This window comes from Poecilia mexicana, unplaced genomic scaffold, assembly GCF_051168715.1.
Source record: "Poecilia mexicana isolate PSO_F unplaced genomic scaffold, ASM5116871v1 scaffold_12, whole genome shotgun sequence".
Taxonomy (NCBI): Eukaryota; Metazoa; Chordata; class Actinopteri; order Cyprinodontiformes; family Poeciliidae; genus Poecilia; species Poecilia mexicana.
In genome coordinates this window covers 23,339,566-23,354,020 of record NW_028263381.1, presented here as the reverse complement: position 1 = coordinate 23,354,020, position 14,455 = coordinate 23,339,566, and the positions used below count along the sequence as shown (strand labels likewise).

General features: G+C 36.6%; 1 long non-coding RNA gene across 2 annotated transcripts; it reads right to left on the bottom strand.

The window, feature by feature from the left end:
* Positions 1-2,736: 2,736 nt before the first annotated feature.
* Positions 2,737-6,690, bottom strand: LOC148156159 (uncharacterized). 2 transcript variants are annotated; one of them, XR_015764909.1, is made up of 4 exons: positions 6,007-6,690; positions 5,214-5,345; positions 4,884-5,060; positions 2,740-2,936 (listed from the first exon to the last, which is right to left on the bottom strand). It is a non-coding gene; the product is annotated as an uncharacterized LOC148156159 (long non-coding RNA). The 2 variants fall into 2 exon arrangements; XR_015764908.1 differs by lacking the exon at positions 6,007-6,690 and having other exon boundaries at positions 2,737-2,936; positions 5,214-5,584.
* Between the last annotated feature and the right edge of the window lie 7,765 nt (positions 6,691-14,455).

The window sequence follows — 14,455 nt, the reverse complement described above, 5'->3', positions numbered from 1 at the left end:
CAAAAATGATTCTAAATTTTCTACTATTAGAGCAGAATAATTTAGTTCAAGTTTGAAGAGTCTAGGTCTTGTAGTTTTGGAATTAAAGCAGCTCCTGTGTGATTGAGACCGAAAAATAGGCCAAATTGCCCTTTGAAGTGTCACAAATCAGAAAAGTTTCACAAATCCCAAACATGGTTTTAAATATCCAGCTTGAAGAGGAGAATAATCTATTCCAGGTTTGAAGTGTCTAGGAGTTGTTGTTTTTTAATTAGAGTAGATCTATGGCGATCCAGATGCCAAAAAATGGTGAAAATTGAACTTCATTGAGTTTTCACAAATCAGAAAAAGGTTTCACAAATCCCAAACATGGTTTTAAATATTCTGCTATTAGAGCAGAATAATCTAGTCCAGGTTTGAAGTGTCTCGGTGTTGTAGTTTTTAAACTAGAGTTGATTAAAGATGCGGAAAGTAGCAGAAAGTAGTGAAAAATTAAGTGGAATCGCCCTTTAGCTATTGGAAGCTAGAATTGAAAACCACCTTCAGCTTCGTATCTAACATTCAGTATTTTTATCATACAGAGATTAGGCTGTTGTTGTTGTGCTATTAGCTAGCTTCTAGCTAACGACTTTGCTAGCAAAGCAAGATAACTAAAAAGCTAATATCAGTCATTCTTCAGTATTGATGATGCAATAGGGGCACATCGCCCGTCCCAAACTTATCTCCATAATGGACATATGTCTTCAAATAATGTACATTGCATTTATTCTGGCGTTAGGTAAATGTATCTTGAAGGAGAATAGCACTTAAATAAAATCCAACAAGGACATTCATTTAGAATTAAAAATAACTCACCCTGAATTACCATGATAGATATAATGTATGTAATAAAAGTGTCATTAATGAAGGGGATAAACTCCAACCCAGAGGTTCCCAAACTGTGGGGCGCGCCGTGCCATTGCAGGGGGGGGGGGGGAGGCGGTATGGATGAATGAAAAAAACCAACAACGATGAACACTGTATGCGCTGGGGTTTTACCTCAGAATGACCAACTTTCTGTTATTCCTTTGTCAATTTGATACAGTAGAGGCTTCTGCACTTATCTGTGTCCTCTGTCACTGTTTTTAGCAGTTAAAACTGTATAAGCCGTCAACACGTTCCAACCTGTTGACAGCAAGTTATAAGGTGTTAACCTGTTATTTGGTTTTTTGACCTTTTGCCCGTGACGCATGACGCAGTTGCCTCTCGCGCAGTGCGTCTCACTGCGTCTCATTTTGAACAAATTACTTCATTTGTTCAAAATGAAGACAAAATGAGACAAAAATGTGTGATTTTAATTTAAAAAAAAAGTTTTTTAAGCAAAACTCAGTAGGCTTTTCTCATGGTGACATGCATTAACAATTCAATTTTTGCTTTTTTTTTCTGCAGTTCCACATTAAAGTTTGTTCCAGCTCTGCTTTCCTGAATGGACCATCTTCATCTCCACTGCAGTAAACAGGCAGCTCTTTTTAATAGATTACAGTCACTAAAAGGTTGTTTATATTTGTAATAGTGTAATTCTGTAAAGACAAAATATGTCTGGTGGTCTAGCTCTGATTTACATATTTTGCTAAATTGTGGGTTTGAATATTGCAATACTTTCCTATAACAAAATAGACCTGCAGAAAGAAATTACTAATAAAATATCTTAAATATGCATAGCTGCTCTATGTAGAAATTTTCCTTAGTTTTAATTGTATATCTCACAATTTTGTATTTTATCATTGTTTATTAAACTCTGAAAGCTGAGAGGCTTTGTTAATATTCTGTCCTAAAATGCGGTTAGATGTGCCCCCTTTTTTTTTGGAGCACCTGCCCCTTTAGTGGTCTCTGCACGGCCCTGTTTAAGACTGTGAAAAAAAAAAGATTAATTAAACTCAGAAAAATTACAGTTATTTTTTTCAGTCTTAAACTATTTTTGTAACAGTGCTTTTGCAATCATGACCAGTTCTTGACATTGAAGGTTTTAGTTTTTGTAACCAATTCCCTGAGGCCTGGAAAGGAGCTCGTATTATTATTTGTATAAATGTATATGGTTTGTACATAACAGGCCTTTAAATATCAAATCTTTCCTACAGAATGTTATCTCATCCCTTTATTGTGATGTGACTTGATGATTATGCATTTTAAAACTGCACCAATTTTAGCACTTTTATTACTATTCTACTGTAAAAGAGTAAAATAGTAACTAACTGAATCTGATCTCCTATAATAACTTCATGGTTCTGCTGCCAGTGAAATATTTTGTGCACATGAACGTTTCTGTCCTGGTCATGTTGACGGTACAAGGCTTGGTCTGAACCTGCAGCAGTAAAACCTCAGAAATAACAGAAATAATTATGAAGCAGGACTGAGAACCAAAACTGTAGAAAGTAACTCAGATCATTAGTTCTGCCAGCAGCTGCTGCAGAAATACTCCAGAAGAGGTTTTAGTGCAGCTTAAGGTCTGGTTTTATTCTATATAACTGCAGGGATTAAGAATGGAAACCAGATCGACTGAATCTTTGTGTGAATTTTTCTGTCAGCTTTCCAAAGAAATCTTTACATTTTATTAAAGTTTGGTTGATTTTAACTTGCTGATCTCTCACATCACAAACCTGGAGGAAGATGTGTGACGTCTTTAAGAAGACATGTTACCATATGCATTGATGGAATGAAAATAAATAACCTGGTATTCAGTTTAATGTTCCCACGGCAACAAAACCCAACAGAACTTGGTATCGTCACACGGCCACAATGACAGATAAACAGATCAGCAGTTAGAAACAGCTCACCTCTCTGATGGTGGAGATCCAGGAGATTTAAAGTTAATGAAGTCAGGCTTTGACCTGTCGCTCTTAAAGGACACACTGCTGGGTTCTGGTTCTGGTTCTGGTCCTGGTCCTGGTTCTGGTTCTGGTCTGAGTCTCTGATGAATCCTGACAGAAACATGATGATTAAAACTGAATCTGTTCAGTCTGGATGACAGAACAAAACCCTTGACCTTTTTGGCTGCGGTCAGCAGTTTAAAAGTCAACATTAGGTAACAGTTAAATTATCACCTGTAGATTTAATAATGAGCTGGAATTCGTCAAGGTTTCCGATTTCACCGTTTTTGTTTCTCTTACCTTTGCAAATTTTAGCTCATTTCATAAAGAACAGCAGCTTAAAGGTTATTCAAATTGCAGGGAGAGAAATATGTTTGAGTCAACTGGCAGATGATACAACTCTGTTTTTAAAAGATTGTTATCAAATTAATGTTGCTATTAATCTGCTCAGTGGCTTTTCTTCAGCGTCTGGCCTCAAACTTAATCTCTCTAAATTTGAACTGCTTCCTATAAAAACCTGCCATGAAACAGAAATCTCAGGAATCCCTGTTAAACATCAAATTAAATATCTTGGTATCTACATTATAAAAGAAGAAAACCAAAGGTCAAATGAAAATTTTAACTCCTTGTTTCTTTAATCCTAAAGAAAGTTAATATGTGGCTACAGATATTTATCCATCTCTGGTCGGGTCTCGCTGTCTGAAGCTGAAGGTCCAGTTTGGTTTCTGCTAGTTCAGGACTTCAGGTTTCCAATGAGATCAGTTCAAAAGTAGATAAAATATGATTTGATTTTATTTGGAAGAAAAAGGTTCATCTTATGAGGAGAAATGTAATGATAAACAAGTTCTGCTCTGGTGGATTTAATGTTTTAGATTCTCAAACTCTGAATTCTTCCTTTAAAATTAAGTGGATCAAAAAGTATCTTCTAAATCCAAACTCTCTGTGGACTTTATATTCACGTTTGTATTTGAGGCTTTAGGTGGTTTATCTTTTCTTTTAAGATGTAACTTCAGTATTGAAAAAATCCCAGATAAACTTTCCAGTTTCCATAAACAGCCACTGCTTTGCTGCAATTTAATACATAAACATAACTTTTCCCACACAAATACTATATGTGGAATAACAAATACATCTGATTTAAACATAAATAAATGTTTCTTAAAAGATGGTTTGACAAAGGCATTGTTTGTTTACATAAACTTGTCAACACAGAAAGTAAAACTTTCTCTTATGATGAATTTCTGACCACATATAATTTTCCTGTAATAATTTTCAATCGTATTTGATCCTCTGTTCAGCACCAAACTGATTACTAAACAGAACAATTATTCATTGGTAACTCTGACCCATTTTAAGTAGAAAAACTAACAAAAATATTATTATTTAAATAAGAGCTCATACAAGCAAATCAGCTCCTACTGTTTTGGGACAATTTATTTAATGATATTTGTTGGACAGATGTTTGGTTATTGCTGAAGAAAAACTTAATAACTAATAAGATTTGAAAAGTGTCTCTAAAGATTCTACATATATTTTATCCTGTTAATAGTAAAATATTTAAATATCACCTGATGTAGATCCTCTGTGTTCATTTTGTCACAATTCTGAGGAAACCATTACTCATCTTTTCTGCACTTCTCTTATATTCAAATATTATGGAAGGAGTAAATTTTCTTTTTATTCCTAAAAAGAAAATTGGAAATAGACGAAAAGTTCAACTTAATGCTTTTTGTGCTTATGTTTCTTCATATTTGTATTCACTGAACTACTGAACAAATAGTAAAGCTTTAAAGACAAATTCAATGTATAAAGAATTTCTCATGTTGCCCTGGTTGCTGTATTTAACCTTTTCCTATTTGTAACCTTTCCTGTTTATGGTTTTTTATTTTTTACCTTCATTAAGCCTCATCGTTCTTTTAGTTACTGTTTGTGTAGCTTATTATAAATAAAAAAAGATATTCAGTCTAATGTTCCCATGGCAACAGAACCCAACAGAACTTGGTATCGTCACTTGGCCACAATGACAGATAAACAGATCAGCAGTTAGAAACAGCTCACCTCTCTGAAGGTGGAGATCCAGGAGATTTAAAGGTAATGATCTCATCCTTTGACCTGTTGCTCCTGACCATTGCTCGTGTGAGGACTGAGGCAACTGATACATGTGATATGGGTGTGGGGTCGGTTGACACACAGCTGGGTTCTGGTTCTGGTTCTGGTCTGAGTCTCTGATGGATCCTGACAGAAACATGATGATTAAAACTGAATCTGTTCAGTCTGGATGAAGCAGCAAAGAGGAGCAGCAGCAGCTTCATCACCACGTCTGTTTTGGCCTGATATAGTGAACGCTGTGTGAAAAGGGCTGTGGACAGTTAGAGATGGTGACCTCACCTCTGACCTTTGCTCTGGCTCTCATCTTCCCCACACAGAGTGGTTTTAGAGGGAGGGACTCCCTCCTCTCTGTCCTCACACTGATCCATGCTGCTGAATTCACATCAGCTCACACACACTTTCTAGCTTCACCTGCAGAGGAAACACACATCATTCATCTGCACATCAACTCTGATCATCCTTTACATCATTAGTGCTGGAAAAAGATCAGCTGCTCCTCCTCTGATTGGCTCTTCTTCTCTGCTTCATATCAGTGTCAGGTGAATGCAGTCAGACAGCAGAGAGGCAGAGGAAGCTGCATCAGCTGCTGCACTTCTACTATCAGTCCACTAGATGGAGACATGGAGCAACATTTACATTCACTGGTTCAACCTGAACAACAGGAAGGATTTTAGTTCATTATTAATGTCTACAAGATTAATAATATTGTAATCAATCATTATTGACTATTTAATAATCTGACTGAATCAAAGACATTTTAAGAATAAAGTCATTTCATTTTGAAATGAAACAGCAGGAAATTGTTGTGATTGAAGTTAATGGTTAAGAGCAAATTTGATTCCTGGAAATAAAATCATGAATCAGTTTGTTTAGAGAAGAAAATAAAGAAACATCATCTGTTCATGTTTTTTTTCTTCCAATTGATCAATAATTTAATAATCCTGAATATTAGCTTCCAAACAGCAGGGAGATGAAACTTTGAGCTGAATTTAGAAGTGAACATTTTCTCCAAACAGAATCAAGTCAAATAGTTTCTGTTCACAAAGTTCAATAGGAAACAAAGCAAACTTACAGTTTGTTCAATCGATCCAAAGAGTTGAAGAAGAACATCTGAACAACAGACTGAGACCCAATAGAACCACAGCAGTGGTGCCACACCTGAACAGAACAAACTGAAAGTGTTTTGAGGAGAAATGAGCTCAAACTGGTCTGACTGGTCAGAGGAATCTGTTGACGTCTGAAGACATAAATCCGTCTCATGACTCCCAGTCCAATCACAAACATTCTGCTGCTGTTATTCTGCTGATCCCGGTTCTGTTCAGATTGAATGGAACCAGAACCTGTTTTAACTTTGAACCAACTAAACTAACTGGTGGGGATTTGTCTCCCTCTGCTGGTGAAACTACAACTTGCCTGATGTCTAATTATTAAACCCAGACGAAATGTTATCCAAATATGTCAGTGATGGTCAAAGTTATCAGAACCAGAACCAGTTCTACTGTTTCATTCATCAGGACATGAATAAAGATCATTTGTTCCTCAGCAGCTTTTAAAATGAGTTCAATAAAACAGCATCACAGATTTACATTGAATCATTATTTATTGACCAGAATCAGAACCAAAATGCTGAAGCAGTGAGTAAAAAACTAAGTCCATCTTTTCTGCTTCCACAGCAGGTCAAAGGTCAGCAGAGAAGCTGCTGGCCAGATGGAAATCTGAACTTTAACTATTTTTGAACAACAAATAAAGATCCATCAACCTGATCAGAGCCGCACCTTAACATTGTAATTCAAACTAAAAGTAAATGTGACGGATGTTACATAACTGATGACGTCACAGCTCACCTGGGTTGTAGTTTTTTCTTTCAGAGCAGCAGAACCAGGAAGTAGAAGGTCTGCAGTGAAATCAGAGGCTGGGTGATACAATCTTTATGAGGATTTACTTTGTTTAGACCATGATGAATGTAGTGAATATTATGAAAAAATTCACATCAATATTTTAGTTGAAAAATGTGGAAATGCCTATAAACTAAGTATTGGTATAAATCATCTACTAATTCATATTTAACTTTAAAATATACATTTATTTTGCAAACAAGAAATATTTTCTAAATTAACATTTGATTTTCAAATTAAATATTTATTGTCCAAACTACATATTTAATTATCTATTTTCATGTCTAGTTGTTCAGTCAGACGCTCCATCATGTTGTCATGTTTCAGTTTCTCCCCCATTCAGCAACAGCTGGAGGCTAACAGGTTTAATCCAGTTCAGTGTAATGTCAACAGTTTAATCCAGTTTAGTGTAATGTGAACAGGTTTAATCCAGTTTAGTGTAATGTGAACAGGTTTAATCCAGTTTAGTGTAATGTGAACAGGTTTAATCCAGTTCAGTGTAATGTGAACAGGTTTAATCCAGTTTAGTGTAATGTGAACAGGTTTAATCCAGTTTAGTGTAATTGCAAACAGGTTTAAACCAGTTTAGTGTAATGTGAACAGGTTTAATCCAGTTTAGTGTAATTGCAAACAGGTTTAATCCAGTTTAGTGTGATGTGAACAGGTTTAATCCAGTTTAGTGTAATGTGAACAGGTTTAATCCAGTTTAGTGTGATGTGAACAGGTTTAATCCAGTTTAGTGTAATGTGAACAGGTTTAATCCAGTTTAGTGTAATGTGAACAGGTTTAATCCAGTTTAGTGTAATTGCGAACAGGTTTAATCCAGTTTAGTGTAATGTGAACAGGTTTAATCCAGTTTAGTGTAATGTGAACAGGTTTAATCCAGTTTAGTGTGATGTGAACAGGTTTAATCCAGTTTAGTGTAATTGCGAACAGGTTTAATCCAGTTTAGTGTGATGTGAACAGGTTTAAGCCAGTTTAGTGTAATTGTGAACAGGTTTAATCCAGTTTAGTGTAAATGTGAACAGGTTTAATCCAGTTTAGTGTGATGTGAACAGGTTTAATTCAGTTTAGTGTAATGTGAACAGGTTTAATCCAGTTTAGTGTAATGTGAACAGGTTTAATCCAGTTTAGTGTAATGTGAACAGGTTTAATCCAGTTTAGTGTGATGTGAACAGGTTTAATCCAGTTTAGTGTAATTGTCTTTCTTGCTAATAGCAGCAGAATGTGCATCAATATGTAACATTGATCTTTAGTGAGTAAATCTTTGGTGTTTCTGTCCAGCAGAGACAGAAGAGGCTCCATGGGGACATCTGTCCTTAGAATGTCCTCAATCTGCTGCTTCATTTCCTCCAGAAGGTCTTTATTTGTGCTCAGTCCCAGAAGACGTGTGTGATGACCGACCATTCCTCAGATTCCTCCAACATCTATCTGTGGTTGATCCTGGAAATGAAAGTTTTTAAAGGAGTTCTGCTTAAAGGTTTGTCTAACCACATTTATTTCCTCCAGTTCATTTTGTTGACTCTTTATTCTGCAAGCATAAACGTTTCATTTCAGCTGTTTGGTTCCTGTTGCCTCCAAGCTGAACGTTGATCCATATAAATGTTTTCCTCCAGTCCCATGAACCTGAGCAGAGACATTTATGACCTTCATGTTGAGTCCGAGCCTGAAGAGGAGAGGCTGCCGCTGTCGCCGTTCTGATGTCTCCAACCAAACACTTGACCCTCAACATCAACGCTGGAGAAACGATAGTTTTAAAAATACTGAAGGAAAAATGTTTACCTGCTTTCACACTGGAAACAACTGATGAAACTATTATCATTAATATCATTATTATTGTAATAACAGTGATATTAATAATAGTGTTATTGTAATAACAGTGATAGTAATAACAGTGTTATTGTAATAACAGTGATAGTAATAACAGTGTTATTGTAATAACAGTGATAGTAATAACAGTGTTATTGTAATAACAGTGATAGTAATAACAGTGTTATTGTCATTCCAAGCTGCTGGTTCATATAATCAACGTTTCTCTGTCAGATTCCCTCAGGTCTCCACAGCAGAGAGATGAACCACGGCTCTTCCTCCTCCTCCTCCTCCTCATCCTCCACTGAGTTCTGATGGGTCGGTTCAGATCGTCTCTGAAGATCAGACACCAGAACAGAGGCGGATCAGAACCAAAGCCAGCAGCTCTGCTGAAGCTCAGGAGAACTCTGAGTCCAGATGTGGACGCTGGTCTCCTCCAGAACCTCCTCTGTTCTGCTGTGGAGGAGGAACTGTGTGGCTTCAGTTCTGCAGCAGGACCTTCTCAGCTGCAGCAGAAGAAGAAAGGACTTCCTGTGTTCAGGTTGATAGAAACCTGGATCTTTTTCTAGCTTGTGGCTCTGCTTCCAGCGTAGATGTTCTCCAGGTTCTGGTCTGGATCTAGTGGACTGTAGAGCTCATCAGGTTTCCTCTCATCACTCTGAGATCTTCAGCTTCTTTAGATTCAACCTGAAGCTTCTTCTGACAGCTGCAGCTAATATTTAGCATGATGTTTATTATTCTAGCCTCAGTGTTTCTGTTCTTCATGTGACTCCACTGAATCCAACTCTGATGTCGTCACTTCACAAGTGATGAAGATCCATTTTTCTTTCACTTCCTGCTCATTTCTTTCCAAAGCTCCATGTTTTCCAGGAGGAGCTTCAATGTTCTCCAGCTCTTTAGATGATGAAGGAACTCAGACTGACTCCACCCGGCTGGAGCTCCAGGTGAGCAGAAACAAACAAACCCTAAAGTCGTCCCTGCAGACCAGCTTTAGATTTGGATCAACTGAACATCAGGCTTCAGTAACATCTCAGTTAAAGTTTGTTTTCCAGATCTGAGGTCATTGTTCAGTTTTCCCTGAAGCTGAAAGTTTTTACATTGTCCAACCAGCTCCAAGAGTTGCTCCAACATGGTGAATTGTTTTGTTACCTTTAAAATGATCTGCAGCTTTTGCTCCTTGGTCCTAATGATGCCACCTGTTCACCAACGTTCACTAACTAATACACTTCTAGTTGCTGATCAGCTCCATTACCAAAGCTTATAAATGATCAATGCAAATCTTCTGTATGTGTTAAAAAGGATCATATAGTCAGATTAAGTAAAATATCAATAAACTCAAATCAAAAATATTTATATTTACTAACTAAATTACTAACAAGTAATTTCTCCTTTTCAGCCTAAACCGTCTGAACAGAATGATTGAAATAAACTATGAAAATATTTAATTTACAGAATCCTGATGATAAACTTCAGTTGTGAACTGAATGATTAGATTGACCCCTCAGGTTCTGGTTCTGGTTCTGCTCTGCATCCCCAGAACCAGAACCAAACGAGGAGAAGCAGCATTCAGCTTCTATGCACCACAAATCTGGAACAAACTTCCAGAAAACTGCAAACCAGCTGAAACACTGAGAGCCTTTAAATCTGGACTAAAAACCACCTGTTTAGAGTTGAAACATAATTAATTAGCTTTGACTTAATGTGATGTTTCTGATTGTTGATTCTCAGCTGCATGACTTTGTGTTTTGTGTTCAAAGATGTAAAGCTCTTTGAAATGCCTTGCTGCTGAAATGTACAAATAACATTTGGTTTGATTCTGCACTGAGAGTCCAGAGTTTATTCTGAGGGAACAGACAAAGTGTCATCTTTTAATTTTACCACAATGTTTCTTCTGATTGGAGGTGATGTTAGTGAATCTGATGGATTCAGCTAAAGATGAGGCTGAGCTCAAAGATTTGAAGCTTAAAGATTCAAAATATCAACAACATGGAAAATCTGGACAGCTACTATAAGAAGGTTTTGATGGTTTTCATATAAAGAAAGAAGTGATTACTGAGAAGGTATAAAATGTTCAACATGGCCGTTTAATAAAACCTAAATAAAAGCCACTAATCTGGTTTTTATTTAGTTGATAATCTGTAAAACTCTCCAGTGTTTCCAGATTTCAGGAACCGTTGGGAGTTTTTTCTATTTTTGGTTTAAGTTCCTCTTTAAAACCTGATAAACTTTGAATTTTAACTGTAAACTGTGAATTTTATCAGCCTGTCATCAGATGTGAACCAGTGAACTGATGTATTAAAAATGTGATTTTATTGAATGTGAGCAAAATTAATCCCATCAATGTGTTCAGTTTACAAACAAAACATTAAATTTTAAAGTAAATATTTATTATCCAGACTAAATATCTACCTTTGAATTAAACATTTAGTTTGTAACTTTGACATTTATAAATAAATGAATAACATGGTGAAATTATGACTCTGAAAAATGAACATATATAAAAATATTGCTGTTATTTTTGTATTTTTACAAATGAGGCTCCATAAATCTACAGCTTGTTAATGATTAACTCCACACTTAATATTTAGTTTTATTTGGGATGATTTTATTATTTTTTGTTGCGTATATTAATTATTTAGTCACATTTAGTTAAATGTCTCCTGCTCTTCAGGCCAAACAGAGTTTTAGACTCTAAATGTGAGAAAGAAAAACTGAATGTTTGTTCTGATGAAAGTGGAGGAAAATGTTCTGTTCACACTAAATGTTTCTGAGCTCAATTCATTGTCATGTTTAATAAAATTCATCATCACATCAGACATTTTATTCATTCAATTTCAAACAAGAATTAAATGAATCTAAAGTAAAACAAACTTATTTTAACTTGATATTTTGACTGAAACAATAGAGAAATGTTTGCTCTTCCACCAGGTGACGACAGTTTTTTCTTACATATTGTGAAAAAATTATTTGGTTTAAATTGCAGCATTAAGTTAAAACTGAAAATTCAAGATTAACTTAAAAAACAATGTTTAGACAACTTGTCTCTAGTTGTTGAATCAACTTCATGAACTTGAGTTAAAACCAAAACTAATTTCTTGTTGACTTAAATTTCATTTTCAAGGCAGCAGGTGGATTTTTATTTTCAAGTTAAACCACCTTCAAATGTTTTACAGTGCAGCTGGTTGGTTGGTTTGATGTTGATGAAACTTAATGAGACATTTTCCATGTAATCCAGTTTGTTACTGGTTTGACCTGCTTATAGAAACTGGGATCTGTTATATTCATTCATCTCTATGCTCTCTAAACCTTGACAAGTTGACTTTACTTAAAAACTGTGGAAACCGATTGAACTGAAAAATGTGAGTAAGTTTAACTACTATTCTTATGTTTTGTTTCCTTAACAGATTCTTGTTCAGTTTACTTAACACCTTGTTGTGTGAACTTAATTGTGTTGAGTTTGACTTATGAAATACTCTTATTAAAATCTTCATTTGGGTTTCAGACGGTGTTCTGAAAAGAAACCAAGAATAATCCATCACTCTAATGATTTGATGCCAAAGTTACAGTTACTTGTTTTACTTGTAGGTTTTCCCACAAAGTCAGTTTTCTTCTCAGTAAACCTGCTCTGATTCTTGTCCATGCTGTGTTCAGCTCTCATCCAGCTCACCTGCCACCCTGATTGCTCACCTGTTCCACCTTAAACTCGTCTCAGTCTCTGCCTCGTTGCCAGATTATCTACAAAGTCCCTGATGTTGCGTTTTGGATCTCCTGGTGCAGATCTTCATTGCTCCCACTGAAGCCTGTTCCTCTGGTTTCCTGCATCTCCCTGTTGTCAGACCCTCAGCTCCTCTGCTCCACCCGTCTGCTGCTCTACAGGCCCGTTGAGATGAACATTTCAAAGATACCCTCCGTTATCTGAGCATCACCAGCTTCTCCCCTCTCTCCTCAGTGCTGTGTTTGACAAACTCTTCCTGAACCAGAGTCTGAATATTAACTAAACTTGTTTTTTCACTGCTTACTCCTGTGTGGGGTTGAATTTCCGGGTCCCTTACAAAACCAATATTAATTTAAGTATTTCACTTTAGGTCTTATTCAATTACTCAAAATGTTTAGACTTCATTCTTTAAAACTTTTATGCTTTGAAATAAGGAATAGTTTCAACTATTTCTATGAATCTATGAGCTGGAAACTTCCTCTTCTCTCAGGAAACCTGCTGTTCCTGTTTCATGACTCTCTTTCTGCCTGACTTTGTTTTTATGATTAGATAGAAAAAAGAAAGTAGAATTAAAGCAAAGTTTGCAGGAGATAAAACAACAGACAACCTGATTGATTTGATTAAAGTTTGACTGTTGGGTCTAAATGTTACTTGTGTGATTAACTTCAAAGGAAACTTTATTTATTTATTACTATTAAACTAAATCTCCAGCTTGGGGAAGTGGGATGATCTCGGCTTTTGCTGTTGCTAGAATAAATTAAACTACAGGGAGCGTGATCTGACAGTAGCACGTTACCATGGCAACAATCAGTTACATTTGAGAGAAATTCGATTGGAATCAATAAATAGTCAAATATGTTCTTGATTGTCATGAGTAGATTATTTCAGCTGGTTCTAAATGTCTCCAGATATCTACCAGATTTAATTGTCTCATAAAATCTCGGACCGTTTCCCTACTTCAGCTCAGTGTTTGGTCAGATCCTGATCCCAGTCCAGACTGGGTCCAGAACTCGGTTCCAGTCGCCACAGAACGGATTTTCCTGTCAGCCATGAAAAGCCAAGTGTAACGCCTCGGGTTATATGGCTCTTTTCTCCTACACACCTTATTCTTAAATACAATGCATTGTAGGCCTTTTTACTTTAAACAGTAATAATCGCCTGTTATTTAACCTGGTTAATGTTTTACACTCACATATTGGAGGTTTTACCCGCTGTAAAAGTCCTCAACATTATAGTCCGCACAAGTATTTTCAATTGGCTTAAAACACGCAGTAAATGTAGCATTTCGTCAGTAACTGTTATTTACTACCGCCAGTAAATGCATCGTTTTTACTTGTCTACCACCTTACTGGTCAGTCAAGGGCAAAATCAAGTTTAAGCGATTTGATTGGTTGTGATGGGCTGAGAACGGGACTGGAGCTGCACGTGCCGCTGCTACGTACTGGCAGTTGGTCGGCAGCCATTCATGGACGAGGTTGGATCTGTGCTGCTGTGGACTTTTATTTGTTAGCTAACCAGTTGGAGCTACGAACTTTTCCCTGGACGGTTTTTGGAGCCACAGAACCGGACCACACTCGTGAACCGGAAAGGACTGTTGGACTGGAGTTGGAGCCGTTTTATTGCCGTTCATTTAAAACTGGTAGTCCATGGTGGGGTGAGTAACCCATTCCTTGTAGTTGTTCTGGGAGCCGCCATCTTTGGAACTGCTATTCCGAGGACGAATGCTAACTGAGTCCCTTCAGGCCTCCAACGTTTGTAAAGCTAACGGACTGCTTTACTAATTCAAGAAACTGAATAGTGTGGTTGATACATTCAGCCTTGTTTGCTTATTTCTTATGTATTCACTTTAAAGGGTTGTTTTATACAGTTCTGAGACAGCGTGGTTGCACTAAGTGTGCTAAATGCTGAAAGTTAACTGTGCTTTGTCAATGTGCATTGCCCTTGGTTTACTACTGACCAGTACGGTTTATTAAACTGGTCAGTTCAGTGAAACATAAATTTAATTGTGTGAACATAACTTGACAATCTGAGTTTTAAAATGGTAACCGGATCTTCTAAAAACTGATCACCACTGGCAATATTAATGCGAGATCCAAATAGTG